General features: G+C 43.1%; 1 long non-coding RNA gene across 1 annotated transcript in view; it reads right to left on the bottom strand.

The window, feature by feature from the left end:
• The window catches only part of LOC146809269 (uncharacterized), a 253,678-nt gene that overhangs the window by 113,586 nt on the left and 119,324 nt on the right, over positions 1–20,768 (bottom strand). The window lies entirely within an intron of this gene.

The following is a 20,768-nucleotide window of genomic DNA, read 5'->3' as shown; positions in this document are numbered from 1 at the left end:
TTTCGTAGGTGTATTGACTTTAGGCCCCTGACCCCCTTCCTTTGCCTTAGTTGCAACTTTATCGGCTGCGCTTGACAAATTTACTATAGGTTGGCTGCTCTTATTCTGGGAACCAGTGCTAGGTAAGGCTTGGAGTGAAGTGGAAGTTGATCTTTGGATGTCTGCGATTAATCCCATATCAGCATTCTGTGTTGGAAAATTATTAATTCCGGCTATTAGATTACAGGGGGCATTACATGATTGAACTTCCTTAGCGAGAGACCCCGTACTTCTTTGGGGGTTAGCTACCTCATTTTTTCCTCCACCTCTAGTATTCACCACCGAGATGAGTTTATCGAGTTTTGACACCAGGGGCTTGAGTTGTGTGATTATTATCCTCTCAAAAGACGTTTGCAAGTCCGAAACCATGTTGGCAACCCAACAAGGCATCCCTGGCATAAATTCGGGTAAGTTATTAATGGGGTCACCAAATCATGGTTTGTATGGATATTTTTACTCGACTTGGTTGAGGTATTTTTTTTCTTATTTCTGGAACAAAGTTTACGTGCATCCAACTTTTTCACTATAACAGGGGGAGGAGTCAAAGTAGTGGTTCTACTATAAGGATCTTTAATATTTTCTGCAGGCAACTGACTACAGGGCAGATCTACATAGGATGATGACATGCAAGAGCTGACCTCCAACGCTGCGGCCATAGTAATTGAAGTGTCTCTTTCCTGTACTGGGATACATAAAGATGGTGTAATAGAGAGCCGACTCTCTGTGTTCTCAATGGTGCTTGCCACAACATCAATAGTCTGCTGTAACATTTTATCTATGGCAGTCAAAGTGGGTAAGGGTTGGGGTTCTATAGTCAATAACTTGGTGTGTGACCGTGTGACTGGAGTTTTAGTTTTAGCTTTCTTACCCCGTTTCATAATTTTCTTGGTTAGGGTACACTATGAATACAATACAATATGATGGGGAATCTAACACTATCAAGAAGTGAGCTAGGTATTATCATCAGTAGAAATAAATAATCTCTATGCCTTTCATGAGTACCACTAATGTACGAGAAGCAGGGTAAATAGCTAACTCACGGAGTGTACAACAGATATTATGGTCCAGTGAGAGTCACTCAGGTGAGAGCAGTACTGACCCGATAGCGTGAGCCAAGAGGTGTTGCCCAACCCGGCCTTGACCGGCCCCGGACGGCCACAGATGGCCCGCCCTTTGCCCGGGCTTAGCCCGGCGCCGCCCGCACGCGTCCCGCAATGCGTGAGGAGCGTCGCTCTTTTATGCGCCTCCGGGCGCGTGTGAAGCGCAAGGCACTCTGGGGGCTGTGGTCTCCGGTCTCCGGCCGCGAGAGATGGCTACGGCGGCGGGGAGACACAACGAGGAGGTCCCCGGTAGCGGCGCCAGCAACGCCAGCAACGCCAGCACCAAGACGCCAAGGAAAGTTCTCCAGCAGGTAGGCAGGTAGACAGTGTTCAAAATTATCAGGGTTCCCGCTCTGCAACACGAGCGTCGCTCTTTTATGCGCCTCCGGGCGCGTGTGAAGCGCAAGGCACTCTGGGGGCTGTGGTCTCCGGTCTCCGGCTGCGAGAGATGGCAACGGCGGCGGAGAGACACAACGAGGAGGTCCCCGGTAGCGGCGCCAGCAACGCCAGCACCAAGACGCCAAGGAAAGTTCTCCAGCAGGTAGGCAGGTAGACAGTGTTCAAAATTATCAGGGTTCCCGCTCTGCAACACGAGCGTCGCTCTTTTATGTGCCTCCGGGCGCGTGTGAAGCACAAGGCACTCTGGGGGCTGTGGTCTCCGGTCTCCGGCCGCGAGAGATGGCAACGGCGGCGGGGAGACACAACGAGGAGGTCCCCGGTAGCGGCGCCAGCAACGCCAGCACCAAGACGCCAAGGAAAGTTCTCCAGCAGGTAGGCAGGTAGACAGTGTTCAAAATGATCAGGATATTCACATAGAGGATTTTACCAGTATAAATCTGTTCAAACAAGAAGGAGGAGGGTAGCTAGCATAATTTAAGGTTAGGGAAAAGGTGACGGGCCAAGCTCCCAATCTTGTGGTTACGTTTAGAAGTGCCATTGGGAAAGTAGATTTTTAGCTTCTTTTTGAACGTTTGGAAGCAACAGATAGTTCTGACGTTGGTGGAAGGGAGTTCCAGATTCTGGGTCCACACCTGGAGAAGGATGGTTCAGTATTCTCACTTTTTAGGTCTCGCCTAGGCAGCTCTTGCTCTGTCTCTTCGTGACATGCTGTAGTCAGGTATGGACTTGAATCTCCACCAGCTTTACGCTCATCTTTTTAATTGGCTCCTATCACTGTTCTTTGTAAACTGTGGTTTTTCATTAGTCAATAGGCTTAGTAGTCCCTCCTTAGGACCACCTTGTCTCATCTTGTAACCTCCCATGAGGACACCCCCTGTTACATGTGTTGTTACTCAGTAGGCTTTCATTACAACCTCTGAGCACTATTTTCTTAAATAGGTTTGTGCTGCCTGCAACACATGCAGGACAGCTATCATTTATCCAGCGTTATATTCTGGCCGAAGGTGGCCGGCCGCATGTCCTTCTTTTTCTGTCTATTTATTTTTTGTGGCTGCACCTCTGCTTTAGCCGTGATTGCTTTGAAAGTAAACAAATAGATAAAAGTGCATATTTCCTTTTCTATTTGTTTACTTTTGAAGCAATCGCGGCACCCGCGCTTTAGCTTAAGATCTTCAAAGCTAAAGCATCAGTGCCACCATTGTAACAAAAGTAAATAAATAGAAAAAAAGTGCTTAACTGGCATTTGTTGTCTATTTGTTTCCTTTTGTAGCAATGGCTTTCAACATCTTGAGCTAAAGCGCAGGTGTCTCGATTGCTTTAAAAGTAAAGAAATCTAAAGAAACTTTTTCTCTTTTTCTTTACTTTTAAAGCATAGTGGCACACGCGTTTTAGCTTAGGATGTTGAAAGCTAGAGCTCGGGTGCGGATGTTGAAAGCTAAAGCGGGGGTGTCATGATTGCTTTAAAAGTAAAGAAATAGCTAAAAAGTTTTTTCCTATTTCTTTACTTTTAAAGCAATTGTGGCACCTGCGCTTTAGCTTTGCAACATCCTAAGCTAAAGCACTGGTTGCTTAAGGTCTCGCATTTGCAAGAGTTTGAGCTATTGGCATTATAAATAATTCCTTTTTTTAAATCTGTTTACAAAACCTGCAAGCGATATTTACACACTGCTTGCAGGTTTTGTAAACCCATAAATAAAAGACATTATCATTTACAATGCCAATAGCTCAAACTCTCGCAAATGTGAGACCTATTGCATTGCAAATGCTTGCTAATTACAAATAGGCCCTAACTCCCATCTCACGCTTGAGGCCAGTCTTCTGGCTGGCTGGCTCCTGAACTTAGAGTACCATAGCAACGCTGCACCATGCACACTATCAGCACATTTCCTTGGCTCTAATCTGAAAAGTAAAATGGTAAAATGCACATTCTGTTTCACTATGAAGAGATTATTTAAATGCAGAGGCAGCCTTGTGGTGGGGTGAGTGTGATTCTCAGGTGATACTGACTCGCTGTGAAATGAACAGTGCAGCAGAACCAACACATATAGCTTTTCATGTTTTTAGAGATTTGGAGGCCTAAGGCATTTGCTCTTTATTTACAAAACAGAGAAACTCAGTTATAGCTAATGGATGGAGAACAGTAGACAAGCAAACACAGCCCGCATTGGATTTCCATGTACTGTGTCAGCAAGTGAAGTACTACATTGGGGTTCTAGTGGGAGTACGAATGTGCTCTAATCACAAACCACTCAGATTTAGTTGAAATTATCCCCCCAATCTTCACAACAATGACAGTACCCCCAGACTGCCCGAAATATGTACCAAAAAACAACACTTTCACTGTCAGTTTAGAGAGGAGAAGTCAACAAGACCAGCAGGCTGTGACTCCTCTAGACAGTTTTGGGTAGCACAGAACATGCCACACTTTCACAAATCAGGTTATAAGAAACTTTTTGAAGAAGCTGAATTAGCGTCTTGCTTGGCCTAAAGTATCCAAGGACTATAACTCATCACCCTAAAATCATTCACACATGCTTTTGTTTTGTTTTTACAATGCACTGATGCATGTGTTTCTGATTATATGTAAATGTTCCTAATCTTGCTCCAAAAGAAAAAGCACAGGGTGATGAAATTATTTTCTGGGGATCGCTCACTCTGTTAAGTGGGGAAGCTGAGATTAGAATGTTAATGCATTATAGTTTCGGACCTCGTTCTCCCACTTGTCTACTGCCAATTTGCACCATTGCCACAGTAACGGTAACGGTAATGCCCTCTATGCCGGAATCAACAAAAACCTGCTACAGAGGCTCCAGACCATCCAGAACACCGCAGCCAGACTCATACTCGGAACCCCACGACACCACACATGACCCTGCACCTACGAGACCTCCACTGGCTCCCCATTGAGAAGAGAGTAACCTCCAAGCTACTCACCCACGCCTACAAATCCCTCCACAACATCGGACCCAAATACCTCAACGAAAGAGTCTCCTTGCACGTTCCCAATAGGAACCTCTGCTCTGCCAACCTCACCCTAGAAGAAACACCACGCATTCGCAGAACCAGAGCAGGCGGAAGAGCCTTATCCTACCTCAAAGCAAAGACCTGGAAAGAGCTCCCAGTCAACATTGGACTCACCCCCATCTCTTCACACTTTCAGGAACAACCTCAAGACCTGGCTCTTCGACTGATCCGGAGCTGAACCCCCCACCCCCCAGCGCCTTGAGACCCTCTCGGGTGAGTAGCACGGTTTATAAACCCCTGATTGATTGATTGATTGGTTGATTGATTGATGTTGTTGAGGGGCAGAAAATATCATGCAGTAGGCAGGCGGTAATTTAAGTTTACAGGTTTCAGTTTGTGCTGTGCAGTACATTTGCTCCATTTTGCCATATCCTTAACAAGATTTTCGTGGGGTAAATTTCTACCCCAGAAGCCTGTGATTATGCCTCACTACCTTTAAATATCACCACCCGCCAGTAATACTGACAACATACCCTATACATACATAAAATACCGAAAGCACCAATTGGTAATTTCTACTGTCAGTTTCCTTACTTCTGCTCAATGCCCGGCAGTATTCTGTAGGTGTAAACCATGACTGCATTAATGAGTGACCTGGGCCCTCATGAAGGTATTGCCCTACTAACATCTAATGTATGTTGGTGGCATAATTCTAGTAAAATCATTGGATTGTTAGAACATAGCCCTCACATTAGATCATGAGCATTGATTTTCTTTCAGTACTTGCATGGGTCACGTCTAATTTACAGCCAACAGCAGTGGAGTTAAACATTTTCCATGTATGCTTTTTAGGGTACTTAGCAATTGATCTTTATACATTTTTATATATATGTTTTTGGAATGTGGAAAATCATTGATGTAAATTGAAGCACTACAGATATTTGCTTGGCCTGAGGTAATCATTCTTACATTGTTTTATTATATTTTTAACAGCAATTGAAGCAGGCACCAGCTCACTTCCGAATTTCCCTGAAGCACAGTTAGTGACAATTAAAGACCCAGTCACAAACACAAGTACTGTAGTGTCAGCATCAGAAATTGTAGCAAATGCTACACAACAAGAAGTGCTGTCAATAGGCGCAGTTCATACTGCTTGGGATCAAAAAGAGATAACAGGACTGGTTATTGAAAGCACTGCACGACAAAATGAAACAACAACAAGGGCTGCTGAGACCACTTTAGAGAATGAAAGAATGACAGCAGGAATACTTGAAGTCAGTACAGCCCACAATGGAACCAACAAAGGAACAACTGAAAGTACCACTAATAAAGAAGAGACCAATGCTAGGGGTGCTGATACCACTGCCGTCCAGGATACAAGCACAGCGCCACCATTTAAAAGCACTGTAGCTCATATTATGACTAATCCTGGAGTAGATGAAAGCACACGAGTCCAAGAAATTACTACAAGAATGCCACCTGAATCAACAGTGGAAAATAAAATGAACACAGCCATGACAGTTGAAATCACTCCAGGCCAAGGAGAGATGACAACAGTGTTGGTTGAAACCATTAATGTTCCAAAATTGACACAATCAATAGCAGCTGAGGCCACTGCATCATATGAAGACACCAAAGCAAATACATTTCAAAGCACTTCATTCAGTGATGTTAGCAACAGTAAAAGAATTGAGAGTACCGCAATCCAATATTCAACCTGGGGTACGGAGGCCACAGCTATTCCAGATATAATTACAGTAACTTCTTTTCAAAGTACTGAAACTGAAGCAGCCATCACTGATAGGGCAGCTGAAAGCACTGGAGTTCCACAATTATCTACAGTAATGGCACCTAAAAAATCAACAGCTCATGAATTAACCACAGGAGAATTGGTTGAAACAACTGAAGGGGAGGGAGGGATAACCACGCTTGTTGAAAGCACAGTAGCACAGGAAGTGACAACGCTTAGAGTACTAGGGACCACAGAAACCAAAGGACTATCTACTGTACAGGAACATGAAACAAGTGAGGCAAACAATGCCATCTCACCAACAATGGAAAGCGTGTCAGCCCATGATGGGACCACTCCAAATGATGTTGAAATCACTGACATCCAGAATGGGACTACTACAAAAGGAGCTGAAAGCACGGTTGAACACCATGCACAACTTGACACCTCAGCAACAATTATCAATGTTCATGATATGACAACAGCTGGAGCAGTTGAAAATACTGCAATTAAACAAGAAACATCAGCAAAAGCAGATGAAACAACGGGAGCAAAAGAGGGTACGACTCTGATGGCAACAGAAAGTACAGCAGGCCAAAGAGAGGTAAGAACCAGTTCTGTTGGAAGCACTGCAACTCAAGAAGGTAAAAGTCATTCAACTGCAGAGTCCATAATAGCTGAAACTATTTCAACTGCAAAGGCAGCAGGTACCACTATAGAGAATAACTTGGTTACCAAAAAGACACTGGAAGGAACAGAAGCCCTTGATGTGACTACTGAATTGGCTGTTGAAAGCACTGCAGTCAAGGAGTGGAACGCTACTACAGGAAAGAAAACCTCTGTAGCCAGTGAAGAAAGTACAAGTCAAGGAGAAGGTCATGTTGCTCAAGGTACAACCACACCAAGCACAGTTCATACAACTTGGGCTCAAAAAGAGATGACAGGACTGGTTATTGAAAGCACTGCACAACAAAATGAAACAATAACAAGGGCAGCTGAGACTACTTTAGCTAATAATATAATGACAACAAGGATACTTGAAGGCAGTACAGCCGATATTCAGACCAGCAAAGGCAGAATTGAAAGTACCACAAAACAAGAAGGGACAAATGCAAGGGGTGCTGATACCACTGCTGTCCAGGATAACAGCACAGCATTGCCATTAAAAAGCACTGTAGCTCAAAATATGACTACTCCTGAAGTAGATGATGGCACACCAGTCCAAACAATTACTACAATAATGCCACCTGAATCAACAGCGGAAAATAAAGTTAACACAGCCATGACAGCTGAAATCACTCCAGCTGAAGGAGAGATGACAACAGTGTTGGTTGAAACCATTAATGCTCCAAAAATGACACAATCAATAGCAGCTGAGGCCCCTGCATCAAAAGAAGAAACAACGGCAAATACCTTGGAACGCACTACATTCAGTGATCTTAGCAACAAAGTAAGAATTGAGAGTACTGCAATCCAAGATACAACCTGGGGTACAGAGGCCACAGCTATCCCAGATATAATCACAGTAACTTCTTTTCAAAGTACTGAAACTGAAGCAGCCATCACTGATAGGGCAGCTGAAAGCACTGGAGTTCAACAATTATCTACAGTAATGGCACCTGAAAAATCAACAGCTCATGAATTAACCACAGGAAAATTGGTTGAAACAACTGAAGGGGAGGGAGGGATAACCACGCTTGTTGGAAGCACAGTGGCACAGGAACTGACAACACTTAGAGTACTAGGGACCACAGAAACCAAAGGTCCATCTACTGTACAGGAACATAAAACAAGTGAGGAAAACAATGCCATCTCACCAACAATGGAAAGCGTGTCCGCCCATTATGGGACCACTCCAAATGATGTTGAAATCACTGACATCCGGAAGGAGACTACTACAAAAGGAGCTGAAACGACGGTAGAACACCATACACAAATTGACACCTCAGCAACAATTATCAATGTTCATGATATGACAACAGCTGGAGCAGTTGAAAATACTGCAAATAAACAAGAAACATCAGTAAAAGCAGATGAAACAAAGGGAGTCAAAGAGGGTACAACTGTGATGGCAACAGAAAGTACAGAAGGCCAAATAAAGGTGAAAACCAGTTCTGTTGAAAGCACTGCAACTCAAGGAGGGAAAAGTCATTCTACTGCAGAGTCCACAACGGCTGAAATTATTTCAACTGCAAAGGCAGCAGGTACCACTATAGAGAATAACTTGGTTACCAAAAAGACACTGGAAGGAACAGAAGCCCTTGATGTGACTACTGAATTGGCTGTTGAAAGCACTGCAGTCAAGGAGTGGAACGCTACTACAGGAAAGAAAACCTCTGTAGCCAGTGAAGAAAGTACAAGTAAAGGAGAAGGTCATGTTGCTCAAGGTACAACCACACCAAGCACAGTTCATACAACTTGGGCTCAAAAACAGATGACAGGACTGGTTATTGAAAGCACTGCACAACAAAATGAAACAATAACAAGGGCAGCTGAGACTACTTTAGCTAATAATATAATGACAACAAGGATACTTGAAGGCAGTACAGCCGATATTCAGACCAGCAAAGGCACAATTGAAAGTCCAACAAAACAAGAAGGGACAAATGCAAGGGGTGCTGATACCACTGCTGTCCAGGATAACAGCACAGCATTGCCATTAAAAAGCACTGTAGCTCAAAATATGACTACTCCTGAAGTAGATGATGGCACACCAGTCCAAACAATTACCACAATAATGCCACCTGAACCAACAGCGGAAAATAAAGTTAACACAGCCATGACAGCTGAAATCACTCCAGCCGAAGGAGAGATGACAACAGTGTTGGTTGAAACCATTAATGTTCCAAAAATGACACAATCAATAGCAGCTGAGGACACTGCATCAAAAGAAGAAACAACAGCAAATACCTTGGAACGCACTACATTCAGTGATCTTAGCAACAAAGTAAGAATTCAGAGTACTGCAATCCAAGATACAACCTGGGGTACAGAGGCCACAGCTATCCCAGATATAATCACAGTAACTTCTTTTCAAAGTACTGAAACTGAAGCAGCCATCACTGATAGGGCAGCTGAAAGCACTGGAGTTCCACAATTATCTACAGTAATGGCACCTGAAAAATCAACAGCTCATGAATTAACCACAGGAAAATTGGTTGAAACAACTGAAGGGGAGGGAGGGATAACCACGCTTGTTGGAAGCACAGTGGCACAGGAACTGACAACACTTAGAGTACTAGGGACCAAAGAAACCAAAGGTCCATCTACTGTACAGGAACATAAAACAAGTGAGGCAAACAATGCCATCTCACCAACAATAGAAAGCGTGTCCGCCCATTATGGGACCACTCCAAATGATGTTGAAATCACTGACATCCGGAAGGAGACTACTACAAAAGGAGCTGAAACGACGGTAGAACACCATACACAAATTTACACCTCAGCAACAATTATCAATGTTCATGATATGACAACAGCTGGAGCAGTTGAAAATACTGCAATTAAACAAGAAACATCAGGAAAAGCAGATGAAACAAAGGGAGTCAAAGAGGGTAAAACTGTGATGGCAACTGAAAGTACAGAAGGCCAAATAGAGGTGAAAGCCAGTTCTGTTGAAAGCACTGCAACTCAAGAAAGGAAAAGTCATTCTACTGCAGAGTCCACAACGGCTGAAATTATTTCAACTGCAAAGGCAGCAGGTACCACTATAGAGAATAACTTGGTTACCAAAAAGACACTGGAAGGAACAGAAGCCCTTGATGTGACTACTGAATTGGCTGTTGAAAGCACTGCAGTCAAGGAGTGGAACGCTACTACAGGAAAGAAAACCTCTGTAGCCAGTGAAGAAAGTACAAGTCAAGGAGAAGGTCATGTTGCTCAAGGTACAACCACACCAAGCACAGTTCATACAACTTGGGCTCAAAAAGAGATGACAGGACTGGTTATTGAAAGCACTGCACAACAAAATGAAACAATAACAAGGGCAGCTGAGACTACTTTAGCCAATAATATAATGACAACAAGGATACTTGAAGGCAGTACAGCCGATATTCAGACCAGCAAAGGCAGAATTGAAAGTACCACAAAACAAGAAGGGACAAATGCAAGGGGTGCTGATACCACTGCTGTCCAGGATAACAGCACAGCATTGCCATTAAAAAGCACTGTAGCTCAAAATATGACTACTCCTGAAGTAGATGATGGCACACCAGTCCAAACAATTACGACAATAATGCCACCTGAATCAACAGCGGAAAATAAAGTTAACACAGCCATGACAGCTGAAATCACTCCAGCCAAAGGAGAGATGACAACAGTGTTGGTTGAAACCATTAATGTTCCAAAAATGACACAATCAATAGCAGCTGAGGCCACTGCATCAAAAGAAGAAACAACAGCAAATACCTTGGAACGCACTACATTTAGTGATCTTAGCAACAAAGTAAGAATTCAGAGTACTGCAATCCAAGATACAACCTGGGGTACAGAGGCCACAGCTATCCCAGATATAATCACAGTAACTTCTTTTCAAAGTACTGAAACTGAAGCAGCTATCACTGATAGGGCAGCTGAAAGCACTGGAGTTCCACAATTATCTACAGTAATGGAACCTGAAAAATCAACAGCTCATGAATTAACCACAGGAAAATTGGGTGAAACAACTGAAGGGGAGGGAGGGATAACCACGCTTGTTGGAAGCACAGTGGCACAGGAACTGACAACACTTAGAGTACTAGGGACCACAGAAACCAAAGGTCCATCTACTGTACAGGAACATAAAACAAGTGAGGCAAACAATGCCATCTCACCAACAATGGAAAGCGTGTCCGCCCATTATGGGACCACTCCAAATGATGTTGAAATCACTGACATCCGGAAGGAGACTACTACAAAAGGAGCTGAAACGACGGTAGAACACCATACACAAATTGACACCTCAGCAACAATTATCAATGTTCATGATATGACAACAGCTGGAGCAGTTGAAAATACTGCAATTAAACAAGAAACATCAGGAAAAGCAGATGAAACAAAGGGAGTCAAAGAGGGTACAACTGTGATGGCAACAGAAAGTACAGAAGGCCAAATAGAGGTGAAAGCCAGTTCTGTTGAAAGCACTGCAACTCAAGGAGGGAAAAGTCATTCTACTGCAGAGTCCACAACGGCTGAAATTATTTCAACTGCAAAGGCAGCAGGTACCACTATAGAGAATAACTTGGTTACCAAAAAGACACTGGAAGGAACAGAAGCCCTTGATGTGACTACTGAATTGGCTGTTGAAAGCACTGCAGTCAAGGAGTGGAACGCTACTACAGGAAAGAAAACCTCTGTAGCCAGTGAAGAAAGTACAAGTCAAGGAGAAGGTCATGTTGCTCAAGGTACAACCACACCAAGCACAGTTCATACAACTTGGGCTCAAAAACAGATGACAGGACTGGTTATTGAAAGCACTGCACAACAAAATGAAACAATAACAAGGGCAGCTGAGACTACTTTAGCTAATAATATAATGACAACAAGGATACTTGAAGGCAGTACAGCCGATATTCAGACCAGCAAAGGCACAATTGAAAGTACCACAAAACAAGAAGGGACAAATGCAAGGGGTGCTGATACCACTGCTGTCCAGGATAACAGCACAGCATTGCCATTAAAAAGCACTGTAGCTCAAAATATGACTACTCCTGAAGTAGATGATGGCACACCAGTCCAAACAATTACTACAATAATGCCACCTGAATCAACAGCGGGAAATAAAGTTAACACAGCCATGACAGCTGAAATCACTCAAGCCGAAGGAGAGATGACAACAGTGTTGGTTGAAACCATTAATGTTCCAAAAATGACACAATCAATAGCAGCTGAGGCCACTGCATCAAAAGAAGAAACAACAGCAAATACCTTGGAACGCACTACATTCAGTGATCTTAGCAACAAAGTAAGAATTCAGAGTACTGCAATCCAAGATACAACCTGGGGTACAGAGGCCACAGCTATCCCAGATATAATCACAGTAACTTCTTTTCAAAGTACTGAAACTGAAGCAGCCATCACTGATAGGGCAGCTGAAAGCACTGGAGTTCCACAATTATCTACAGTAATGGCACCTGAAAAATCAACAGCTCATGAATTAACCACAGGAAAATTGGTTGAAACAACTGAAGGGGAGGGAGGGATAACCACGCTTGTTGGAAGCACAGTGGCACAGGAACTGACAACACTTAGAGTACTAGGGACCACAGAAACCAAAGGTCCATCTACTGTACAGGAACATAAAACAAGTGAGGCAAACAATGCCATCTCACCAACAATGGAAAGCGTGTCCGCCCATTATGGGACCACTCCAAATGATGTTGAAATCACTGACATCCGGAAGGAGACTACTACAAAAGGAGCTGAAACGACGGTAGAACACCATACACAAATTTACACCTCAGCAACAATTATCATTGTTCATGATATGACAACAGCTGGAGCAGTTGAAAATACTGCAATTAAACAAGAAACATCAGGAAAAGCAGATGAAACAAAGGGAGTCAAAGAGGGTACAACTGTGATGGCAACAGAAAGTACAGAAGGCCAAATAGAGGTGAAAGCCAGTTCTGTTAAAAGCACTGCAACTCAAGGAGGGAAAAGTCATTCTACTGCAGAGTCCACAACGGCTGAAATTATTTCAACTGCAAAGGCAGCAGGTACCACTATAGAGAATAACTTGGTTACCAAAAAGACACTGGAAGGAACAGAAGCCCTTGATGTGACTACTGAATTGGCTGTTGAAAGCACTGCAGTCAAGGAGTGGAACGCTACTACAGGAAAGAAAACCTCTGTAGCCAGTGAAGAAAGTACAAGTCAAGGAGAAGGTCATGTTGCTCAAGGTACAACCACACCAAGCACAGTTCATACAACTTGGGCTCAAAAACAGATGACAGGACTGGTTATTGAAAGCACTGCACAACAAAATGAAACAATAACAAGGGCAGCTGAGACTACTTTAGCTAATAATATAATGACAACAAGGATACTTGAAGGCAGTACAGCCGATATTCAGACCAGCAAAGGCACAATTGAAAGTACCACAAAACAAGAAGGGACAAATGCAAGGGGTGCTGATACCACTGCTGTCCAGGATAACAGCACAGCATTGCCATTAAAAAGCACTGTAGCTCAAAATATGACTACTCCTGAAGTAGATGATGGCACACCAGTACAAACAATTACTACAGTAATGCCACCTGAATCAACAGCGGGAAATAAAGTTAACACAGCCATGACAGCTGAAATCACTCAAGCCGAAGGAGAGATGACAACAGTGTTGGTTGAAACCATTAATGTTCCAAAAATGACACAATCAATAGCAGCTGAGGCCACTGCATCAAAAGAAGAAACAACAGCAAATACCTTGGAACGCACTACATTCAGTGATCTTAGCAACAAAGTAAGAATTCAGAGTACTGCAATCCAAGATACAACCTGGGGTACAGAGGCCACAGCTATCCCAGATATAATCACAGTAACTTCTTTTCAAAGTACTGAAACTGAAGCAGCCATCACTGATAGGGCAGCTGAAAGCACTGGAGTTCCACAATTATCTACAGTAATGGCACCTGAAAAATCAACAGCTCATGAATTAACCACAGGAAAATTGGTTGAAACAACTGAAGGGGAGGGAGGGATAACCACGCTTGTTGGAAGCACAGTGGCACAGGAACTGACAACACTTAGAGTACTAGGGACCACAGAAACCAAAGGTCCATCTACTGTACAGGAACATAAAACAAGTGAGGCAAACAATGCCATCTCACCAACAATGGAAAGCGTGTCCGCCCATTATGGGACCACTCCAAGTGATGTTGAAATCACTGACATCCGGAAGGAGACTACTACAAAAGGAGCTGAAACGACGGTAGAACACCATACACAAATTTACACCTCAGCAACAATTATCAATGTTCATGATATGACAACAGCTGGAGCAGTTGAAAATACTGCAATTAAACAAGAAACATCAGGAAAAGCAGATGAAACAAAGGGAGTCAAAGAGGGTACAACTGTGATGGCAACAGAAAGTACAGAAGGCCAAATAGAGGTGAAAGCCAGTTCTGTTGAAAGCACTGCAACTCAAGGAGGGAAAAGTCATTCTACTGCAGAGTCCACAACGGCTGAAATTATTTCAACTGCAAAGGCAGCAGGTACCACTATAGAGAATAACTTGGTTACCAAAAAGACACTGGAAGGAACAGAAGCCCTTGATGTGACTACTGAATTGGCTGTTGAAAGCACTGCAGTCAAGGAGTGGAACGCTACTACAGGAAAGAAAACCTCTGTAGCCAGTGAAGAAAGTACAAGTCAAGGAGAAGGTCATGTTGCTCAAGGTACAACCACACCAAGCACAGTTCATACAACTTGGGCTCAAAAACAGATGACAGGACTGGTTATTGAAAGCACTGCACAACAAAATGAAACAATAACAAGGGCAGCTGAGACTACTTTAGCTAATAATATAATGACAACAAGGATACTTGAAGGCAGTACAGCCGATATTCAGACCAGCAAAGGCACAATTGAAAGTACCACAAAACAAGAAGGGACAAATGCAAGGGGTGCTGATACCACTGCTGTCCAGGATAACAGCACAGCATTGCCATTAAAAAGCACTGTAGCTCAAAATATGACTACTCCTGAAGTAGATGATGGCACACCAGTCCAAACAATTACTACAATAATGCCACCTGAATCAACAGCGGGAAATAAAGTTAACACAGCCATGACAGCTGAAATCACTCAAGCCGAAGGAGAGATGACAACAGTGTTGGTTGAAACCATTAATGTTCCAAAAATGACACAATCAATAGCAGCTGAGGCCACTGCATCAAAAGAAGAAACAACAGCAAATACCTTGGAACGCACTACATTCAGTGATCTTAGCAACAAAGTAAGAATTCAGAGTACTGCAATCCAAGATACAACCTGGGGTACAGAGGCCACAGCTATCCCAGATATAATCACAGTAACTTCTTTTCAAAGTACTGAAACTGAAGCAGCCATCACTGATAGGGCAGCTGAAAGCACTGGAGTTCCACAATTATCTACAGTAATGGCACCTGAAAAATCAACAGCTCATGAATTAACCACAGGAAAATTGGTTGAAACAACTGAAGGGGAGGGAGGGATAACCACGCTTGTTGGAAGCACAGTGGCACAGGAACTGACAACACTTAGAGTACTAGGGACCACAGAAACCAAAGGTCCATCTACTGTACAGGAACATAAAACAAGTGAGGCAAACAATGCCATCTCACCAACAATGGAAAGCGTGTCCGCCCATTATGGGACCACTCCAAATGATGTTGAAATCACTGACATCCGGAAGGAGACTACTACAAAAGGAGCTGAAACGACGGTAGAACACCATACACAAATTTACACCTCAGCAACAATTATCAATGTTCATGATATGACAACAGCTGGAGCAGTTGAAAATACTGCAATTAAACAAGAAACATCAGGAAAAGCAGATGAAACAAAGGGAGTCAAAGAGGGTACAACTGTGATGGCAACAGAAAGTACAGAAGGCCAAATAGAGGTGAAAGCCAGTTCTGTTAAAAGCACTGCAACTCAAGGAGGGAAAAGTCATTCTACTGCAGAGTCCACAACGGCTGAAATTATTTCAACTGCAAAGGCAGCAGGTACCACTATAGAGAATAACTTGGTTACCAAAAAGACACTGGAAGGAACAGAAGCCCTTGATGTGACTACTGAATTGGCTGTTGAAAGCACTGCAGTCAAGGAGTGGAACGCTACTACAGGAAAGAAAACCTCTGTAGCCAGTGAAGAAAGTACAAGTCAAGGAGAAGGTCATGTTGCTCAAGGTACAACCACACCAAGCACAGTTCATACAACTTGGGCTCAAAAACAGATGACAGGACTGGTTATTGAAAGCACTGCACAACAAAATGAAACAATAACAAGGGCAGCTGAGACTACTTTAGCTAATAATATAATGACAACAAGGATACTTGAAGGCAGTACAGCCGATATTCAGACCAGCAAAGGCACAATTGAAAGTACCACAAAACAAGAAGGGACAAATGCAAGGGGTGCTGATACCACTGCTGTCCAGGATAACAGCACAGCATTGCCATTAAAAAGCACTGTAGCTCAAAATATGACTACTCCTGAAGTAGATGATGGCACACCAGTCCAAACAATTACTACAATAATGCCACCTGAATCAACAGCGGAAAATAAAGTTAACACAGCCATGACAGCTGAAATCACTCCAGCCGAAGGAGAGATGACAACAGTGTTGGTTGAAACCATTAATGTTCCAAAAATGACACAATCAATAGCAGCTGAGGCCACTGCATCAAAAGAAGAAACAACAGCAAATACCTTGGAACGCACTACATTCAGTGATCTTAGCAACAAAGTAAGAATTGAGAGTACTGCAATCCAAGATACAACCTGGGGTACAGAGGCCACAGCTATCCCAGATATAATCACAGTAACTTCTTTTCAAAGTACTGAAACTGAAGCAGCCATCACTGATAGGGCAGCTGAAAGCACTGGAGTTCCACAATTATCTACAGTACTGGCACCTGAAAAATCAACAGCTCATGAATTAACCACAGAAAAATTGGTTGAAACAACTGAAGGGGAGGGAGGGATAACCACGCTTGTTGGAAGCACAGTTGCACAGGAACTGACAACACTTAGAGTACTAGGGACCACAGAAACCAAAGGTCCATCTACTGTACAGGAACATAAAACAAGTGAGGCAAACAATGCCATCTCACCAACAATGGAAAGTGTGTCCGCCCATTATGGGACCACTCCAAATGATGTTGAAATCACTGACATCCGGAAGGAGACTACTACAAAAGGAGCTGAAACGACGGTAGAACACCATACACAAATTTACACCTCAGCAACAATTATCAATGTTCATGATATGACAACAGCTGGAGCAGTTGAAAATACTGCAATTAAACAAGAAACATCAGGAAAAGCAGATGAAACAAAGGGAGTCAAAGAGGGTACAACTGTGATGGCAACGGAAAGTACAGAAGGCCAAATAGAGGTGAAAGCCAGTTCCGTTGAAAGCACTGCAACTCAAGGAGGGAAAAGTCATTCTACTGCAGAGTCCACAACGGCTGAAATTATTTCAACTGCAAAGGCAGCAGGTACCACTATAGAGAATAACTTGGTTACCAAAAAGACACTGGAAGGAACAGAAGCCCTTGATGTGACTACTGAATTGGCTGTTGAAAGCACTGCAGTCAAGGAGTGGAACGCTACTACAGGAAAGAAAACCTCTGTAGCCAGTGAAGAAAGTACAAGTCAAGGAGAAGGTCATGTTGCTCAAGGTACAACCACACCAAGCACAGTTCATACAACTTGGGCTCAAAAAGAGATGACAGGACTGGTTATTGAAAGCACTGCACAACAAAATGAAACAATAACAAGGGCAGCTGAGACTACTTTAGCCAATAATATAATGACAACAAGGATACTTGAAGGCAGTACAGCCGATATTCAGACCAGCAAAGGCACATTTGAAAGTACCACAAAACAAGAAGGGACAAATGCAAGGGGTGCTGATACCACTGCTGTCCAGGATAACAGCAAAGCATTGCCATTAAAAAGCACTGTAGCTCAAAATATGACTACTCCTGAAGTAGATGATGGCACACCAGTCCAAACAATTACTACAATAATGCCACCTGAATCAACAGCGGAAAATAAAGTTAACACAGCCATGACAGCTGAAATCACTCCAGCCGAAGGAGAGATGACAACAGTGTTGGTTGAAACCATTAATGTTCCAAAAATGACACAATCAATAGCAGCTGAGGCCACTGCATCAAAAGAAGAAACAACAGCAAATACCTTGGAACGCACTACATTCAGTGATCTTAGCAACAAAGTAAGAATTCAGAGTACTGCAATCCAAGATACAACCTGGGGTACAGAGGCCACAGCTATCCCAGATATAATCACAGTAACTTCTTTTCAAAGTACTGAAACTGAAGCAGCCATCACTGATAGGGCAGCTGAAAGCACTGGAGTTCCACAATTATCTACAGTAATGGAACCTGAAAAATCAACAGCTCATGAATTAACCACAGGAAAATTGGTTGAAACAACTGAAGGGGAGGGAGGGATAACCACGCTTGTTGGAAGCACAGTGGCACAGGAACTGACAACACTTAGAGTACTAGGGACCACAGAAACCAAAGGTCCATCTACTGTACAGGAACATAAAACAAGTGAGGCAAACAATGCCATCTCACCAACAATGGAAAGCGTGTCCGCCCATTATGGGACCACTCCAAATGATGTTGAAATCACTGACATCCGGAAGGAGACTACTACAAAAGGAGCTGAAACGACGGTAGAACACCATACACAAATTGACACCTCAGCAACAATTATCAATGTTCATGATATGACAACAGCTGGAGCAGTTGAAAATACTGCAATTAAACAAGAAACATCAGGAAAAGCAGATGAAACAAAGGGAGTCAAAGAGGGTACAACTGTGATGGCAACAGAAAGTACAGAAGGCCAAATAGAGGTGAAAGCCAGTTCTGTTGAAAGCACTGCAACTCAAGAAGGGAAAAGTCATTCTACTGCAGAGTCCACAACGGCTGAAATTATTTCAACTGCAAAGGCAGCAGGTACCACTATAGAGAATAACTTGGTTACCAAAAAGACACTGGAAGGAACAGAAGCCCTTGATGTGACTACGGAATTGGCTGTTGAAAGCACTGCAGTCAAGGAGTGGAACGCTACTACAGGAAAGAAAACCTCTGTAGCCAGTGAAGAAAGTACAAGTCAAGGAGAAGGTCATGTTGCTCAAGGTACAACCACACCAAGCAAAGTTCATACAACTTGGGCTCAAAAACAGATGACAGGACTGGTTATTGAAAGCACTGCACAACAAAATGAAACAATAACAAGGGCAGCTGAGACTATTTTAGCTAATAATATAATGACAACAAGGATATTTGAAGGCAGTACAGCCGATATTCAGACCAGCAAAGGCACAATTGAAAGTACCACAAAACAAGAAGGGACAAATGCAAGGGGTGCTGATACCACTGCTGTCCAGGATAACAGCACAGCATTGCCTTTAAAAAGCACTGTAGCTCAAAATATGACTACTCCTGAAGTAGATGATGGCACACCAGTCCAAACAATTACTACAATAATGCCACCTGAATCAACAGCGGGAAATAAAGTTAACACAGCCATGACAGCTGAAATCACTCAAGCCGAAGGAGAGATGACAACAGTGTTGGTTGAAACCATTAATGTTCCAAAAATGACACAATCAATAGCAGCTGAGGCCACTGCATCAAAAGAAGAAACAACAGCAAATACCTTGGAACGCACTACATTCAGTGATCTTAGCAACAAAGTAAGAATTCAGAGTACTGCAATCCAAGATACAACCTGGGGTACAGAGGCCACAGCTATCCCAGATATAATCACAGTAACTTCTTTTCAAAGTACTGAAACTGAAGCAGCCATCACTGATAGGGCAGCTGAAAGCACTGGAGTTCCACAATTATCTACAGTAATGGCACCTGAAAAATCAACAGCTCATGAATTAACCACAGGAAAATTGGTTGAAACAACTGAAGGAGAGGGAGGGATAACCACGCTTGTTGGAAGCACAGTGGCACAGGAACTGACAACACTTAGAGTACTAGGGACCACAGAAACCAAAGGTCCATCTACTGTACAGGAACATAAAACAAGTGAGGCAAACAATGCCATCTCACCAACAATGGAAAGCGTGTCCGCCCATTATGGGACCACTCCAAATGATGTTGAAATCACTGACATCCGGAAGGAGACTACTACAAAAGGAGCTGAAACGACGGTAGAACACCATACACAAATTTACACCTCAGCAACAATTATCAATGTTCATGATATGACAACAGCTGGAGCAGTTGAAAATACTGCAATTAAACAAGAAACATCAGGAAAAGCAGATGAAACAAAGGGAGTCAAAGAGGGTACAACTGTGATGGCAACAGAAAGTACAGAAGGCCAAATAGAGGTGAAAGCCAGTTCTGTTAAAAGCACTGCAACTCAAGGAGGGAAAAGTCATTCTACTGCAGAGTCCACAACGGCTGAAATTATTTCAACTGCAAAGGCAGCAGGTACCACTATAGAGAATAACTTGGTTACCAAAAAGACACTGGAAGGAACAGAAGCCCTTGATGTGACTACTGAATTGGCTGTTGAAAGCACTGCAGTCAAGGAGTGGAACGCTACTACAGGAAAGAAAACCTCTGTAGCCAGTGAAGAAAGTACAAGTCAAGGAGAAGGTCATGTTGCTCAAGGTACAACCACACCAAGCACAGTTCATACAACTTGGGCTCACAAACAGATGACAGGACTGGTTATTAAAAGCACTGCACAACAAAATGAAACAATAACAAGGGCAGCTGAGACTACTTTAGCTAATAATATAATGACAACAAGGATACTTGAAGGCAGAACAGCCGATATTCAGA

This window comes from Triturus cristatus, chromosome 7 (genome assembly GCF_964204655.1).
Source record: "Triturus cristatus chromosome 7, aTriCri1.1, whole genome shotgun sequence".
Classification (NCBI taxonomy): Eukaryota; Metazoa; Chordata; class Amphibia; order Caudata; family Salamandridae; genus Triturus; species Triturus cristatus.
This window is presented reverse-complemented; position numbering and strand designations above follow the sequence as displayed.